Here is a 7,865-nt window from a genome sequence, read left to right on the forward strand (position 1 = left end):
GAGCAGCTGGTGGTTCAAACTGCTGATCTTGGGACTAGCAGCCCACTGTGTAATCACTGGGTCAGCAGGGCTCCTGATCTTTGCAATAAGTACACATATGGATTTCTTCTAGTCAGTTAGCTGTCTTCCAAATTTCTCGGCAGAGATGAGTGAGCGCTTTCAGTGCTCCATCAGCTTGCTGAAGCATTTCAGTTGCTAGTCTGTCAATTCCTGGAGCCTTATTTGTGACTATTGCTTTCAATGCCACTTAAAAGTCTGCCTTCAGTCTCATGGGTTCTTACTCATATCATATGCTCCCTCTTAAAAATGGTTGACTGTCAACTTGAAGCTTGACTTTTTAAATTTCGTTCTTTCAGTTTAAAGTAGGTTCAGCATGTTCTTCCTTTTTTGTTTTTCTAACTCTAGGTCTTCGCACATTTCATTATAATACATTGTCTTCTTGAGCGGCCCTTGGGAATTTTCTGCTCAGTTCTGTGACTTCGGAATGTCTTCCATGTGCCTTAGCTACTCTGCAGTCAAGGGCAAGGTCCACAGTCTCTTCTGATACCCACTTGGAGCTTGTCTTTCTTGCCCATCCTTTTAAAGACTTTTTTCATGAATGATGTTCTTTTTTTTTTTTTTGAATGATGATCTTGATATCCTCCCATAGCTCATCAGATCTTCTGTCGTTAGTGGTTAGTGAGTCAAACCTGTTCTTGAAATTCAGTTGGGATAGACTGAAGGCCAGATTTGGGCTCTCATGGACTTGTTTTAGCTTTCTTCGGCTTCTCTGAACTTACATATGAGCAATTGATGGTCTGTTCCACAGTCAGCCCCTGGCCTGGTTTTAGCGCTGAGATTGAGCTTCTCCATCATCTTGTCCCACAGATATAATCAATTTTATTTTTATTCATTCTATCTGTAGAAGTCCACATGCATAGTCACCATTTGTGTTGTTGAAAAAAAGTATTTGTGATGAAGAAGTCCTTGGTTTTGCAAAATTCTATCATGTGATGTCCAACTTCATTTCTGGTGCCAAAGCTAATTTTCTCACTACTGCTCCTTCCTCTTTGTTTCAAATGTTTGTAAGAGAAGGCAAAGGAAACTGTCATGGAAGTATGATTGGTGACAGCGATACATCGCAGTTACAGGTGGGACCACAGAAGTAGGCACAGGACCATGATGGAGACATGTGCATTATATAAGACAGAACAGCTCACAAGGTTGGTCTAGGGTCTTCTAACCAAGGCAGTTAGTTAGGACATGACTCATGGCTACTTGACCCAGTATGGCAGCCTCCAGCAAGGACATTCTGAGGCAAAGCCCCTAAAGGACACTCCCACTCAGCTGCCTGCTCTGGGGCTTGGATGTAATCTACTTTCCAATGCACTATGCTGAGGTCAAGCCTGATCATGTCCTGATCATAGTAGGTTTTGAAGTCAGGCAGTGAATTTTCCATTTTTTCCTACTTTTCCAAAGGTGTCTGGTTATTCTATGTTTTTTGCATTCCCAAATAAATTCAAAATACCATTTTCAATTTGTGAACCCATGAAAAGACCTGCCGGGAACGTGCTCAGGCTGACGTGGAATCTGTGTGTACACTTGTTTGTATAGAACACGTCCTGGGGAATCTTGGCCCGGGAATTGCTCTGTGAAAAATCTTCAAAGGGTAAATGTGTTCTCTGTGGCAGTCACAGAGTAAGTAAGTTAACAGATGCATGGAAATTCCCTTGTGTATCTACCTTATCAAAAACAAAACTCACTGCCATCGAGTCCATTCTGACTATAAGTCAGGGTAGAACTGCCCCGTAGGTTTACAAGGGAGTAGAAAGCCTCCTCTTTCTCCTGTGGAGTGGCAGGCAGTTTAAGCTGCTGGCTTTGTGCCATGGCAACCTAGCACATAACCACTGTGCCACCAAACCTCCTCCCCTACCTTCTAAATACTACAAACCATGCTTTCAGGGATAAGGGAAGAACTATGGTATGAGACCAGATAGGGGAATGGGAGTTACCCAGGGTCGGAGGGCAACTCTGGGCAAGATGGACAAGATTGTCAAGATGGATTGGCACAGAGGATGCAACAATGGGCTCAAACGTCAACCCATGCTTCGGTGCTTTCCGAAACTTCATGAAATCTCATGAAGTCTTGCTGTGTGTTTCCTCAGCTGTGAATTGTTCTTCTTTCGCTCTGTCTTGTCTGGCTAGGTTTAGTGTGACTCAGAATCTTCTGAAAATTGGAGTTCAGCATTGGCTGTTGACAAAGGCAATTCCTAATTTGTAGGGCGAGTTCTGGGCTCATGTTTGGGTACGTTTGGTGAGGGTGCAAGGAAATATTTAATAGTTATAAAAGAAGCTCTGCTGGTACAGTGGGTTCTTTCCATGCTTCAGATCAACCTGGAGAATAGTACTCTGTTTTGAAACACGTGTCTGGATTCAGACACAAAAAGACAACGCTGATTATCACAGAGCTCTGGATCACCATAAGCGGATGCTTTGAACTGCTAACCACAAAGTCAGCAGTTCAAACCCACCAGCCACTCTGTAGGAGGAAGATGGATTTTTCTACTCCTATCACAGTCTACAGCCACAGAGACTGGAAGGGGCAGCTTTACTATCTCCTATAGGCTCACTGTGAGCCAGAATTGACTTAAAGACAGTGCATTTTGGCAGATATGAATATGTTATATATATATATATATTTTACAAAGGGTTGGAATCGACTCTATGTGCTGGAGCTGACTCAATCAACCTGGTAGCTTTAGAATTTAGACCTTTATAACTGACTTCAATATTATAGAATGTTGTTTCTCCAAAGAGGGGATTTTACAGGAAAAAAAACAGTTATTCCATTGTGTTCAACTTGAACTGATTCAGATATGCAAATGATTAGGATTCATTCTACTCAATTTTAAGTAGAAATGGCTGAGTGGCACCGTGAATCAAGCCCTGGGCTGTTCGCCAGAACATGGCGCTTTGAGCAGAAACGGCTGCTTGCGAAAGATCAGCCAGTCGAGTCCCATTGCCTGTAACTTACTGTCTCAGAAACCCTGCCAAGCAGCGTCTGCTCTACTTTATAAGGTTGCTATGAGTCAGAGTCAACTGGGTAACTAGGCTGTGTGTCTGTGCTTTAAGCTAAAATATAGACATTTTAAAGAATTTAAGAAAGGTTTCACAACAAGGAAAAGCAATGAAATTATTTCAGTCGGGTCTTGGTACATAGAAGGCATGTGACAAGCTGTAGAGGATTGATGGGAAGTGAACTTGGCTTTGGGGCAGAGAACAAAAAACAATAAAATGTTTAAAACGTTGATGATGTTGGATATGGGTGGATGTTCTTAAGATGGAAAAGGCGCCTTTTCACGAAGATGGCGCTGAAGGCAAAGAAGGAAGCTCTTGCCCCTTCCAAAACGGAAGCCAAAGCAAAGGCTTTCAAAGCCAAGAAGGCCGTGCTGAAAGGCGTCCACAGCCACAAAAAAAAGAAGATCCGCACGTCACCCGCCTTCCGGCGGCCCAAGTCCTTCAGACTAAGAAGGCAGCCCAAATACCCTCGGAAGAGCGCCCCCAGGAGAAATAAGCTGGACTACAGTCTGCCATGAAGAAGATCGAAGATAACAACACACTTGTGTTCATTGTGGATGTCAAAGCCAACAAACACCAGATCAGACAGGCTGTGAAGAAGCTCTATGATATTGACGTAGCCAAGGTCAACACCTTGATCAGGCCTGACGGGGAGAAGAAGGCATATGTTCGACTGGCTCCTGACTATGAGGCTTTCGATGTTGCCAACAAAATTGGAATCATCTAAAGTGAGCCCAGCTGGCTAATGCTAAATATAAACTTTTTCAATATAAAAAAAAAAAGATGGAAAAGGCTGGTGAATCACCAGTGGCAATTCTACTAAAATAGCGATGAGATGGCAGTCTTTTAAAGGGATTAGTAAACCTAGAACTCCAGATCCTGGCTACTTTATAAGGAGATCAGGTCAAGTAAATGTTCTCTATCATGCTTAGTATATTTGTCCAATGTAAGTAAGGATGAGGGGAAAATGTAAATAGATGACTCCAACAGTTTCTCAATGATACAACTGGGAAACACTGAGGGGAGGTCTGGTAACCTAGGCTTGATGCTGTAGCTGAGACACGCGAGCACTGTATTTTGATATATTTCCTTTTGGTCTCCAGTTCCTTCTGACCTTTAGTGAACCATGTTTGGCCTTGCCCTGCTTCAGGAACTTTCAAAACAAGTTATATATGTATAAAACAACCATCGCCATATCAGGTTTTATCATCTACAAACACAATTTTGCTTTGCTGACTTGCTAATGCATCATGTTTGACCAAAGATTTCCAACAAAACCTGGCCTGTATTGGACTTCTAAGAAAGGACTAACATTGGGAACTGATTACAAGGATCCACATGTGACCTCCTCCCTGGGAGAGGGACGGCAGAGAAGGGGGTGGAGGGAGACTCCGGATAGGGCAAGATATGACAGAATAACGATGTATAAATTACCAAGGGCACATGAGGGAGGGGGGAGCGGGGAGGGAGGGGAAAAAAAAGAGGACCTGATGCAAAGGGCTTAAGTGGAGACCAAATGCTTTGAAAATGATTGGGGCAAAGAATGTACAGATGTGCTTTATACAATTGATGTATGTATATGTATGGATTGTGATAAGAGTTGTATGAGCCCCTAATAAAATGTAAAAAAAGAAAAGAGGAGAGAAAAAAAGAAAATGATTAGGGCAAAGAATGTATGGATGTGCTTTATACAATTGATGTATGTATATGTATGGGCTGTGATAGAGTTGTATGAGCCCCTAATAAATTGCTTAAAGAAAAAAAAAAAGAAAGGACTAACATCCTGAGCAGGAGTCCACCAGTCCAAGTCGAATTTTCTAGAATTCAAAGATGATGAGATTCAGGAATTACAACTGATCCTCCAGTTGTCAAGAAAGAAATTAGCCAGGGAATAGATGAATTGCTTCTCTGAGTTCTAGCTGTGGGACTACTGGGAGGTTTTCAACAGTATCCTTTGTATATAAGAAGCTACTTTCCTCACTTCTCCCAAATGGTTTAACGTGCTGACTTAATACATCATGAAAGCTTCTCTCAGACAAATTTAACAAATTCCTAAGGATCATGGTTCAAGAAGCTGGTGAGATTTGAGCTAAGGGTTACAAAATAGAACAACAGTAAGATTTCCTGTTAAGTTACAAAGAGACAGTTTTGTATCTTAATAAATGAACATTATGGATTGCAACTCAATGTAAAGAAGATCAAAATCCTCACAACTGGATCAATATGTAACCTCATGATCAATGGAGAAAAGATTGAAGTTGTCAAGGATTTTGTCTCACTTGGATCCACAGTCAATGCTCATGGAAGCAGCAGTTAAGAGATCAAAAGATGTATTAGATAAATGTGCTGCATAAGACCCCTTTAGAGTATTGAAGAGTAAGGATATTTCTTTGAGGACTAAGGTGCGTCTGGCCCAGTCCACGGTATTCTCCATTGCATCATATGCATGTGAAAGTTGGACTTTGAATAAGGAAGACTGTAGAAGAATAGATGCATTTGAATTGTGGTGCTGGAGAAGAATATTGAAAATATCATGGGTTGCTAACAGGGCAAACTGACCTGTATTGGAAGAAGTAAGGCCAGAGTGCTCCTTAGAGGCAAGGATGGTAAGACTTCATCTCACGTACTTTGGACATATTGTCAGAGATCAGTTCCTGGAGAAGGACATGGTGCCTGGTAAAGTGGAGGGACAGAGGAGGGGATGACCCTCAATGAGATGCATTTGCCCAGTGGCAGCATCACTGGGCACAGGCATAAGGACAATGTCGAGGATGGCACAGGACTGGGCAGTGTTTCATTCTGTTGTGTATAGGGTGACTATGGGTTGGAGCCAACTCAATGGCATCTAACATGAATTAAAAAAAATTGTTTTCAGCCGCTGGTGATCCTGGATTCAAGATTCTGTGGTTTCAATGTGTACAACATCCTCTACAGGTTCATCAGAAGGGCCGGATTTGGAAGCGCCACTAGGGAATTGGGCTTTACCTTAAGCACCTGTTGCAGGTGAAAGGATTGCAACACTCCTTTGGGCTAAACTGGAACTTCCTAGTCTGGGAAGAAGCAGCGACGGCTGTCCCAGGGCCGTGGACTTTGAAGTCATAGGACTTTGGTTCAAATCTCTCATTACTTCGGGGTTGCCCAAAGACCGACAGCTTTCAACTATCACCTGTTTGCTATTTTGATGTTTTCTTTGCTTTGGGTGATGTATCTTAATTCTGTAGACAAACAGTTTTGACTTAGTGAATGTTATTGAAATGTTTGCTTACTATTCTATCACTTTTAATCTGTCACTTTAAAAAGATTTCATCTGCATAATATTCCATGTATTTTAGTCTAAAAGATTTTCCACATATATATACACACACAAATTTTAACTAGCAATTTCAATTCTATACCATTGTTTACCCTAATGTTATTAGCCTTTGAATTATCAAGTGTCCATTGGAATTTATTTATATGATTTCTCAAGAGGCTAATAATGCTGCCTCTAAACTAGACCACAGAGATATAGACACTTTAAATGGGAAATGGATTTTGAGCTCCTATTTCATCACAGGCCGAATCACAGAACTACTAGTTCTTATGATGTGGCCCTGCTCCATACTAGCCCGCATGCAGCGAGAAACTGCTGAAGATATATGAGTGTGCAGAAAAGTGTGGTGATGAAATGAGATGGTGCCTGGCTATCTGAGAGAACAGTGTCTAGGGCAGCGGGTCTCAACCTGTGGGTTGCGACCTCTTTGGGGGTCGAATGACCCTTTCACAGGGGTCGCCCAATTCATAACAGTAGTAAAATGACAGTGATGAAGTCGCAATGAAAATAATATTGTGGTTGGGGGGGTTGGTGTCACCAGAACATGAGGAACTGTATTAAAGGGTGATGGCATTAGGAAGGCTGAGAACCACTGGTCTAGGGTCTTAAAAGTCTTGTCTTAAGCATTAACCGAGTCTGCATGGAATAAGCACATCAGCCTATGTGGTCCAAGAATTATTATTAACAATAATTCATGTCAGAGAGGATATTTACTAGAGCTTCGATTGTGAGCACCCTAGTTTGGAAAATGCTATGGATGGCGATGACAGCCCAAAAGTTATTTGCGGGGTCCCCAAATAGATTAAACCTCCACTGAGTTCTTTCTGATCCTTGTCCAAGGGTGTGGATAATCTTTCCCTCAGGCAGAGCCCCTTGGGAAGTAGATTGCCTCCATCCCTCTCCAGCCAGACCAGAGGGGCAGTCTTGCCTGAGTGTGTCCTTGATGCAGGTCACTGTACTGGGGACAGTACAAGAGGTGACATAGTCTTGTCATGAGTCATGCCTCTCAGTCTCACCCGGACTCCCTTAGTCAGAGGGCCCTAGACATTCATGGTCCCATTCCTGTGGTCCTCCTCCCTGTAACTTTCATGTGTTGACCTGCCACCCAGCATGAGTGAGTTTTCTTGGTTCCCACCTTGTTTAACTAGCTCCCTGACTTGACTCCTCAGATGCCATTGTGACCTCCCACCAACAGCCTCCCCCATCCAATGTGTTTGTGCCTTTGTGTTGTGCTTGTCTCTTTTAAGACTTGATAAAATGTTATCCTTAAATCATATTTGAGACGGGGGTCTCGTGTACCCTAAAACACTACTCGGGTAAAAAGTTAGAGGCTCAGAAACTCAGAAGAGGCAGTTGCCCACTGTCAAAGTCCACTCGATGGCAGTGAGTTTGAATTTAAGGTTGCTGTCTTCCTTTGCCTTAGGTCAAAGTCTCTCGGTTTCTTTTGTTCAAGGCTCCGGTTCTCCCAGAAGTATTCTATTTCAAGCAGTGCCGC

The sequence above is a fragment of the Tenrec ecaudatus genome, chromosome 14, assembly GCF_050624435.1.
Source record: "Tenrec ecaudatus isolate mTenEca1 chromosome 14, mTenEca1.hap1, whole genome shotgun sequence".
NCBI lineage: Eukaryota > Metazoa > Chordata > Mammalia > Afrosoricida > Tenrecidae > Tenrec > Tenrec ecaudatus.